Below are 10,816 nucleotides of genomic sequence, written 5' to 3'. Positions count from 1 at the left end.
CCAGCATGGCAGGTGAGGGCCATCTTCCAGGCTGCAGACTTCACACATTTCCACCTGGTGGAAAGGCCTGTGGATCACTCCTGAGCCTCTTTTTATCAGGGCGCTCATCCCATTCATGAGGGTTCTGCCTTCATGACCCTAATCACTTCCCAAAAGCCCCATCTTCCAATACCAGCCCCTTGGGCATTAGATTTTAAATGTATGATTTCTGGAGGGACATAAATTTTCAGACCATAGTACTATATGTATTTATACATCCATCTGTCTATTCACTTATTTACCAAATCATTTTTGAATTCTTGTGCTAAGTACCAGGCATCAACGGAAGAGGGGAAATGGCATTGTTCTGGCCGTGTGTCAGATTGCATTTATCAAAAGTGGCGGCAAAAATCTCTCCCATCCTATAAGCTCTTCTTCTGTGTCATCCTGCCATCCCCACATCAAGAGGCGGGGTCCACGCCCCTCTCCTCGAATCTGGTCTCAGTGACTCATTTGTAAGTGGTAGAATGCAGCTGAAGTCAAATGACACTGAACGGCTTCCAAGAGTGGACTGGAAACAGCCATACAGCAATCTGTGGGCCTCATGGAGCTCAGGTGCCCTCAGCCTACTGTGTCAGGGAGGCCGCGTGAAGACGCTCTGGTCAACAGCCCATCTGAGCTTCCAGCAGCAGTCAAGTGGGAGGCACGTGAACGCATCCGAACCTCGGACGTCCAACCTAGTTAAGCTTTCACATGACCACGCTCCCTGGCCGACAAGGGATTGCTGCCGCCTAAGAGACCCAAGTGCGAGCTACCTGGCTGAGCGTTCTCCAGATTTCTGACCCACGAGTCACGATGAAATGCAGTGGTTGTTTTCAACCACGGAACCGGAGGGCCATTTGTTACACAGCACTCACTGACTGGGACGTGCTCTCGTGGAAATTACAGCCCAGTAGGAGACAGATGTTACAGTCCAGGTGTTAAAGTCTCCTCCAAATTAGCATGAAATTATGCTTGAGGTCAGTGCTACCTCGAAAACCTCCGAGGGTGCCTTGGCCTAGGGAGGGCAGGGAAGATGCCCTGGGAAAGGGTTGACTGGGAACTAAAAGAAGGAGGGATTTCATGGGGCCAGGAGGAGGAATATTCTGGCCTGAGCAAAGTCCCTGGGGCAGCAAGGAGATGCTGCAAGAAGGCCACGGATGCTACAGGATGGGGAGCAGGGGACATCAGAGAGGAACCCGGGCAGAGTCTCGGCATGATGGGAATTCGGCCACAGCCATGCCTGGAAGCAGCACCCGTGACAGCTCACAGGCTGGCCAGTGACCACGGTGAGTGCTGTCCATTGAAACGATGCGTGCAAATCCCCATCATCCGGCAGAACCCAGGTGCCTGGGTGGGGGGGTCGCTTTCCTGCTGAGGGCCCTAAAGCCCACCTCTTCTGGTAAAGGACGCCACTCCAAATTTAATCGCACGACCTTGGGTTGGTCACTTCACCTCTCTGGCGACCGGCCTTGCATAGATGATTTATAGGTCCTTTCAAACGCCGTGAATCTAAGAATCACTTCTAAGATGAGTTTCCCATCACGAAGAAAGCCCTTGCTAAAACTTACATAAATAGCTTAAACAGGCCAATGACATGAAATTATATTTAATACGATTCATTATCAGCATGTGCTATATACAGAGCTCTCTCTTTTCTCCCTACTGTCTGCCTTATTTTCATGGCAACACAAGGGTTCAGGAAGGCAGTCACCGAGCAAACGTGCCAGGGTTCCCTGGGGAGAGTCTGGTCGTGAGAAGCCATAGCAGGAAAACCGACGCCGTGTGCGTGGCTGTGGGCTCGCCGCGGGCCCGCCTGCCTGCTCACTCCCCCAGAGGTGCTCGACTGCCTGGTCTGCTGGGCTCACCTGCCAGGCAGAGACTGGTGTACAGTGTCGTCAACAGCACTGGGTTGAGCTCCAACTCAGTTTCGTTGAAAATGCAGGGAGTGGCCAGGCACCTGTGTTTGGCATCATTTCCTCTCTGTGACCTTGGTCCCTGCACTTGACCTCTGCAAGCAACAATGTCCTCTACAATAGGGATAAACATGCCCAGCTCTCAACCTTAAAGGGAGGACATGGACATGAGACAAGATAATCCCTGTCCACGGTGATAGGCTAGGTACCCCACGCACGGTCTGTGCAGCATAAACGCTGACCGTGTTTTCCCAGCCCTCTTCCTTCGAGCTGTTTTCTCGGGTAACTGGAGCTACGACAGAACTGAGATGACAAGTGTCAGGCCCACAGATACCGAGGGTCTGCTGTCTGTCTTGATGGGTAATTGACTGTTCAGAAAACAGAGTAGGTTCGGCTCCTCGCCATGATCCCTCTCGCTGTTTAGATCCTGTCCCTGCTGAAAGATAAAAGCAGAAACACAGCCGTAAGTAATGTTTAAAGAGAGATGCCCCAGCCGGGTGGCTCCAAGTGACATGTGGAGTTACTCGTGGAATAACCAGCAGGGTCCCAGCCCTTGTTGGGAATGCGCTCTTGGGGCTTGAGTGTGAGTGGGTGGACGTGCACATGCTAGGGCACGTGCGCGCGTGCACACACACACACCTCATGGCTGTGTGTGTGTGTGAGTGTGTGTGTGCCTGGAAAGCTAACTCCTGTTTCCTTGACACAGTCCTGCTCTGCTTTCCAAGATGAAAAACACATCACCTCCCCCAGCCGCCGCCTCCCTCCCGTCTGATGAGGGCGAGAGGTGAGGCAGGCAGAACGTGGGAAAGGCAGGGCGTCCGGATGAGACGAGGACGGTATCAAATCTGAACCAGCATCCCTGGCCCTAGCCTGCCAGGCCCCTCACAGGTCGGGGTGGGAGGGGGGCCATGTGTCTTCAGAGCAGGCAAAGATCAAAAAAAAAAAAAAGAAAGAAAACCAAAACGGTTGCGTCCTGAATCCATCTAGACAGTAAATTTTTGAGTCCCTATAAGCTAAAATCAATATTGGCACAACTGTGTGTCATTAAAAACTAAATGAACATGACAAAACCAAACTGCTGCCTATTAAACAAATGAGTTTTCTCCCTGCACAGGCACAGCGGGTTATTAAATTCTTTATTACAGGAACATCACCATTTGAAGGGGGTAAAAAGCCGTCTTTATGAGTCATCTGTATGTGTGAAGCAGCCCAGCCTTCCTGTGTTCACCGCCCCCAAAGATGGCTCTGGCAGTCCCCGACCTGGTCCCCCCGCAGGGAGAGGCAGCTTCTGAGAGCCGCCAGGAGAAGGGAAGGGAGAAAGGTGGGGTGACGCAGGCATTCACCCACGTGGAATGGGTCCCTCTGATCTTTACTGATTCTGTCAACAAGCGCTTAGCAAACACCTACTACATGTCCGACGCTTTGCGACCCCATGGACGGTAGCCCGCCAGGCTCCTCTGTCCAAGGGATTCTCCAGGCTACAACACTGGAGTGGGCTGCCATGCCCTCCTCCAGGGGACCTTCCCAACCCAAGGACCGAAACCTGGGTCTCCTGCACTGCAGGCGATTCTTTACCGTCTGAGCCACCAGTGACTCACACACTTACCGCATGTCACGCATTCTGCAGGGCCCTGGGGATACAGTGATGACCCACCACCATGGCAAGTCCTGCCTTGTAACTCATCAGCACAGATACTGGCAACTCCACCTCAGAAGACTCAACTGTCCGTGACCTACAAGCCAGTTATTTTCTCACTTAACATGAAGTCTGCAGGCAAAGTAGTTCCAGAGTTATGCCATGATACAGTGATGGGATCAGAGGCAGAGGTGTTTTCCAGCTTTGTGCTCTGCCCTTGTGCCCTCATGGTTGCAAAGTGGCTGCCATAGCTCCCAACCTCTTGACCTCGCACACAGCCATATCCAACAGCAGTTTCTAATCCCACATGTCATTGGATTAGGGAGTGAAACCTTTTCCAGAAGCCCCTAAAGTTTCCCCTCAGGTCCCACTGGCTACTGGTGGTGGTGAGTGTACTCAAGTTCTCTGTGAGGAAGGCTGGAATGTGAATCACATGAGATGCATATGAATGTTGATCCACAGGCTCCCCAAGAAATGTTTCTCTATTTCCCAGGCATCTGTGATACTCTTGGGTCCTCACCTCCTAATGGCCCCCAAGCCTGCTTGCTGTGTTGATATAAAGAAAGGAGATGATAGAGACGACTTGCAAAGATGTTAAGGTTAAGAAGACGAATGGGACCCTTTCTGAGCAGACACCCCATCCCTGGGCGGTGTGCAGGGCTATGCTCCTGGCTTCCACTGACAGAGAGAGGACACCAGCGGGGGCTCCAGTCAGCCTGGCACATACCCACCAGGCTCCCTCGTTTGCACTAGGGGGTGACTGGTCTTCGCTGCTACAGCTCAGGGTCAGGTGCCGCCTCAGGTCCGGAAAGCAGTGATTCAGGACTCAGCACTTCTGTGTATGTTGTTGCTCTTAACATTCACAATAACCAAGCAAGGTAGACACTATGGTCTCCATTTTACAGATGAGGAAACTGAAACATCTTGCCCAAGTTCAGATAGTATTCTTGGCAGGACTGGGACCAGAATCCTACCCACGGACTCATAATTCCCTGCTATATCCTCCACGTGGCTGTGGTTCCCAGTCTCTGCTCTGAACAGTTTCGGGGGCTGCAGGCTGAACGAAAGGGCTCGTGCTATTGGTCAAATAGAGTAACGACTATCTCTTCTCGATTTGTAGATAGAATGCATTTGTGCATATATTTTTTTCAATTATAAACCCTGTTTCTCAGTTTTCTTTTTGGTCTTTTGACACATCATCCTATCATCAGTACCAGACTCTCATGTTAAACAGGATATGATTTAGCACGGCTTTACATATCTAGATCCAATGTCTCAATAGTTCACAGTGTTTTGCATAGACTATTACCTGCTATTCTGTGCTTTATGCCCAAATTAGTGGTTTGAAAACCACAAATTGTTGCACAGTTGCTTTCAGATTCTGAAAGGTTCATCTGGACCTCAGACAGCAAATTAGTTTCATATCAGATTCTAGCATGAATTCTCATATGACTTTGGGAGTGATTGTTGGAAAGGGTGTGGGGTTGCATCTGGACTCAGAGGTTGGGGGGAAGATAGGGGCTCCATTAGTTATGCCTGCCACAGGCACAGGCCTTGGGATTGCTGAAGTGCTTGCCGTGCGTCTGCACAGCCTCACCCAGGCCTGTCCTTCCCGCAGAAGAAGAGAAGCCGGTTTCAACCCTTCTTGGTTTGGGTACCTCTTTGAATGAAGAACTGGTGGCTCAGATGGTAAAGAATGTGCCTGCAATGCAGGAGACTCGGGACCTACCCCTGGGTGGGGAAGATCCCCTGAAGAAGGGGAACCTTCACCAGTATTCTTGTCTGGAGAATCCCAGGGACAGAGGAGCCTGGAGGGCTACAGTCCATGGGGTCACAAAGAGTTAGACTCGACTGAGTGACTAACACTTTAGAATGAAGAAGGTGTTGGAGAGAGGACAAGCTAGGCTCATTTCCCCTGCCTCTTTTAAGTGGTAATTGTGATGGCATAAAAGATGATCACATAATATTATTTAAACATGCTTTTTAATAGCCACGAATATGGCCAAACTCCATTTGCAGACAGTGGCCACGACCTCGCAGAGGGCAATGACTTGGGAAGATGAGAACACTGTTGGCAGGGAGCCCCTTGGCATCCTTGCGGGAGGAAGTTCAGAGCTGAGTCTCTCTGGAGGTGGCACGGCAGCTTGTGGAGTGTGGAAGGGCGGGTGCCCTGCTGCCTGGATGGAGGTGGGACGGACGGAAGTCCAGTTGCCCAGGATGGTTGGGGGACACAGAAGCAGCGACCCCTTCTGGCCAAAAGAGGAATGGCATGGGCTTTCTAGGGAGGGTGGGAGAGAATTTAGGGTGTCTGTGAGCAAAGACAAAACGTGACCTGCAGAGCAGGCTCTGGGAGGGGAAGACAGATTTGGGGTAAAAAAAGGAGAGTCTGACATGGGTTGAGACTTTAAAGTTAAATCAAGGGAAACCGAGCCACGTGAAGCCTGTTACATGTTCCCGCCCTTGGGTTCAGGTTGCTGTTCAGTAGCCAAGTCGTGTCTGACGCTTTGTGACCCCATGAACTGCAGCATGCCCGGCTCCTCTGTCCTCCACTATTTCCTGGAATTTGCTCAGATTCGTATCCATTGAGTCAGTGATGCCATCCAAGCATCTCATCCTCTGCTGCCCCCTTCTCCTTCTGCCCTCGATCTTTCCCAGCATCAGGGTCTTTTCCAGTGAGTCAGTTCTTCGCATCAGGCGGCCAAAGTATTGGCGCTTCAGCAACAGACCTTCCAATGAATATTCAGGGCTGATTTCCTTTAAGATTGGTTTAATGTCCTTGCAGTCTTGGGTTCAAGAGGGAGGTGTTTATGGCATCTGATGGATGCTCTAAGCTGGAAGAAGAGAACGTGAAATGTTCTGAATTCCAAGGACAGGGACTGGTGGCATCCTGGGTTGTCCCCCAGCCCTGAGGATCAGCTGAGGGGCCTTCACCATGTAAACACTGCTTCTTTCATCTGAAGTAAGGGATTTTCAGCCATTACAGATGCCTAGGGAGTCAGTGAATATGCTTTGAAAGGTCCATGGGCTCTGTAGAAATTGTTTGTGAAATTCAGTGCATATTTATGTACATTTTCTTTTCCTAGGGAGAAAGTTCATAGCACTCGTCAGATTCTCAAAGGCTTCTGTGACCCCCTCGAAAGAGGATTTATTTAAAGTATTTGTCTGTAAGGAGGATTATCCTATAAATGGTTTGGGATAACAAGCGAACCTTTGGGGGGAAAAGTAAAGCTGGATTCTCACCTCTTTACACCAAAATATATTCCAGATGGAGCAAAGATTTCAATGTTACAGAAAAAAAAGAAACAGTGAAAGTTATGGATGAAATTTGGGTAAATAGATTTATAACTTTAGTGTTAGAAACCAGTTTTCAAAACAAGACATGAGCTCCGAAGTCATTTAGGACAAGATTGATGAATGTAGCACAGAGAAGCCAAAGTTTAGGGTGAGGAAAAGAAAACAGGGAACATATTGAGGTCAAAACACAAGGGACAAACAGGGGAAAACATTTACAGCACAAGGCAAAGGACAAGAGAGCAATTTATTAACGTATAGAGAGCTGGGGCAATCCATGAGACAAAAAATTAAAGTAACACATGAAAAGAGGTATACAGGACATAGGCAAGCAGCGTCTGTGAAAAGAAACACAATGAACCAAGGAACAAAGGGGAAAAATGCCCAGAAATTCATTAAATAATTACAGAAATACAAATCGGTACCCAAAACGGGATTACCATTTTTACCTTCAAAGACTGAACAAAATTTATGTCAAATCGTATCTGACAACATGGATGTTTTATATTTTATTTGGTCTGCTGCATTGTAATATTTACATTGTGCCTGGTTTTCAACAGACAATGTTGTCAAGAACAATTTTGTAGCAAATCTGTGATTATTTACTTAAGACGGATTCCTAGAAGGATCATCAGCCTTTAGCATCTTTTAGCAGATCTGACCACCTCTAAGGCGATGCGAGTCGACAGGCCAGAGCTGGAGCCATGGTACCGGGTTCAGAGCCCTCCTGGGAATGGCAGCCCTGGATTTGGAGATTTTTTAAAAGTGTTAAATAATGTTCCGTGAACATCTGCTATGTGCCAAGGAGCGCAGCAGACATTTCCACACTTATTAGGTGTTTTGTTTCACCCTGAGACAGCCTTAAGAACTGAGGCGAGCATTCCCCTGCCCCGCCCCCCCACTTGTGGAGATGAAGAAACTGAGGATCAGAGAGGTTTAGTAACTGGCCTGAGATTGCACAGTGAAGCTGGGATTGCAGGCGCGGGTCTCTCCAGCTTGAGAGTCTGTGTTCTTTTCGCTTTGCCAGCTGCCCATCAGAGGCAGTAGCTGGTGGCTTGGCTGGAGGCTGGGGAGTCAAGGAAGGAAGAAAGTCCCCTGGAGATGACTCGAGAGTCTCTTGGACTGCAAGTTGACCAAACCAGTCACTCAACCCTGAATATTCATAGGAAGGACAGATGCTGAAACTGAAGCTCCAATCCTTTGGCCACCTGATGCAAAGAGCTGACTCATTGGAAAAGACCCTGATTCTGGGAAAGATTGAAGGCAGGAGGAGAAGGGAGCGACAGAGGATGAGATGGTTGGATGGCATCACTGACTCAATAGACATGAGTTTGGGTAAACTCTGGGAGATAGTGAAGGACAGGGAAGCCTGGCGTGCTGCCGTCCATGGGGTCGCAAAGAGTTGGACGCTATGGAGCCACAGAACAGCAACAAAGGGAGGTGGGAGGACCCCAAAGACAGTGCTGTTCCTGTTAAAGATTTTCTGGAAGGTTGTTCCTATTCCTGGCTGCCCAGAGGTGTAGCTCTCCAGGGAAAGTTCTGGACAAGGACTGGGTGGACGGATATGAAACAGTGAAGGGCATGGTGAGGTCACCAGTCTTGCTTTGCCTGCTCCCAACCTTGACTCGTTAGGTGCATTTAAATGGGCCACCCATGCAGGACCTAAGCTTCCAGTCACCAGCACGTGTACACAAGTTTACACATAGCTGAGCAACACAAAGGAGGCTTCCGTGGTCCCCAGGGAATTCCAGACCCTTGCCCATCTAATTGTTCTTCTTAACCCTTCTATGGGGTTCTTCCCCCAGCAAAGCCAGTTCATCCTTCCTTCACACTTGCCCAGACCAGCCCTCCCTAGATCATCCAATTAAGGAATCCTGTTCAGCTCACAGGTTTAGAGAGAAAAAGGGCGGGTCTGATGTTACCTTTCAAATAAATTCTAAAGCTCCAGCAAGTCAGAAGGAGTTTGGAGGCTCAGTTAATTTTCTAAGAGAAATCACTCTCTCCACTATCACCGTGTCTCAGCTCTGCTGTAGCCAAAGGAAATAAATGATGGTTCTGGAAACAGCCGGTGTAAGCAGAGAGATGAATCATTCCCCTACGTCTGTGACGGACAGTAACTCACTTCCCCTGCTCTGTTGTTATCCCAGAGTCGATTCTGGTCCAGGTTATTCCAAAATTATTTGGTGAGTCCTAAAGACACAGCACAATCAGAGAGAATGTTGTTGTTTAGTCGCTCAGCTGTGTCTGACTCTTTGAGACCCCATCGACTGGAGCCCACCAGGCTCTTCCATCCATGGGAATTCTCAGGCAAGAACACTGGAGCGGTTGCCATTTCCTTCTCCAGGGGATCTTCCTGACCCAGGGATTGAACCTGGGTCTCCTGCATTGGCAGGCGGATTCTTTACCCCTGAGCCATCCAGGAAGCCCAAGAGAGAATGTATCAAAAGCCTTTTTAAAAAATGTACATGTTTGACTCAGCAAAATTGTACTCCTACAAATTTATCTTAAGGAAATAATGTGATTTGTTCAAAGATTTATGTACAATATGTTCTTCACAGCATCTTTTATACTGTGGGCAGATTGGAAGCAAACTAGTGTTCAATAAAAGAGACTGACCGAAAAAATTAATGTGGTGATTAAAAGCTGTGCTGGAGGAAAGAGAATGATGGGGCAGAAGGTCATTATGTGACCGTTAGTGGGCCGGGCCGGGAGAACCAGCCGGAAAGCAAGATGTACAATGTATCCCAATAATGAAAAATGTTGAGGCAGGGGAGACAGAAAGAAGTCCGAAAAGCCTGTGAACCAAAAATGTTTCCCTCCAGGTGATGGATTTGCGGGCAATTTTTCTTTTCCTCATGCTTTTTGGCTTTCCACGTTTACTGCATTGTCATAAGGAAGACCATTTTAAAAAGATGGTTCTGGGAGAGGTGCTTTTGCTGGCTGTCTGCGGATGTGTGTTTCAGAGCGAGGCAGCCACCCGGTTGGGTTCAGGATGCGGGTGGCCGCGCGAGCTTGTGTGCCTGGGAGAGGTGAGCCTGGCCTTTGGATTCATCGCCTGTGATCGCTCTTACCTCTGATCCACGGGGGACAATCAGTATCCCAAATACCCAGCCTGTTAGACACAATGTTTGATGGAAGATCGAGTTTCTCGGATTAATGCTGGGTTGAAAAATGACCCACGAGTCCCTGGAGAGAGAGCAGAGCTGGAGAAACCTTGGTATTTATAACCCAGTCTCCCAGCTCGGGGTCTGGACACTGCACAATTTTGACAGATGATTCTCATGAGAAACTTACAGTTTCCATTTGATTATAGGCTCATAAACACAGATCGCAATTGAGCAGAGTTAGGGCTCTGTCTGCACTGGACCAGCCAGGGCTCAGGAAGCCCTTCTGGATGGGTTTGGCGTGCCTGTCACCTGCGGGGCTTCCAAGATGCTCTTGGTTCTGGGAAGCTGCCCTTGGTCATGTCTGTGTTCTGATGAGGCTATTTGAAGTACCCACCTACATCCTCGATGTGGGCGCCTGCCTCTCCTGTTATCTGGTCAGGGGTGCGTCTTTCCCCTGCATCATCCCATCCTACCCAGCTTTGGTGGGTAGCGAGTGCCCAGCTGGTTCTAGGAGGCTGGTCTGGGATCCACCACCTGCTTTTGATCTTCTTCATTCACTCATTCATTCATTCATTTGGCGATACTGAGCAGGGGCTATGTTGATGGCAGCATGGACCGGGGTGACAACAGAGGACGTTGTCATGGAGGCACCTTGAAAGCAGAGCATTCAGGATGAGGGGTGGGGGGAAACGAGAGGTGTGCAGGCTGCTTCCCTGTTTCTTTCTTAGGTACTGAGGGCAGGGTGGGGCACAGTTGCTGTTTACTGAGGTGGAGGAAGCTGGAGGAGAACCTCTGGGGAAATGTCTCTTCTAATCCACAGCTCCGTCCCAGTGGCTCCCCATGTGCCA

This window comes from Bos taurus, chromosome 19 (assembly GCF_002263795.3).
Source record: "Bos taurus isolate L1 Dominette 01449 registration number 42190680 breed Hereford chromosome 19, ARS-UCD2.0, whole genome shotgun sequence".
Taxonomy (NCBI): Eukaryota; Metazoa; Chordata; class Mammalia; order Artiodactyla; family Bovidae; genus Bos; species Bos taurus.
Note: the sequence above shows the minus strand (reverse complement) of the source record.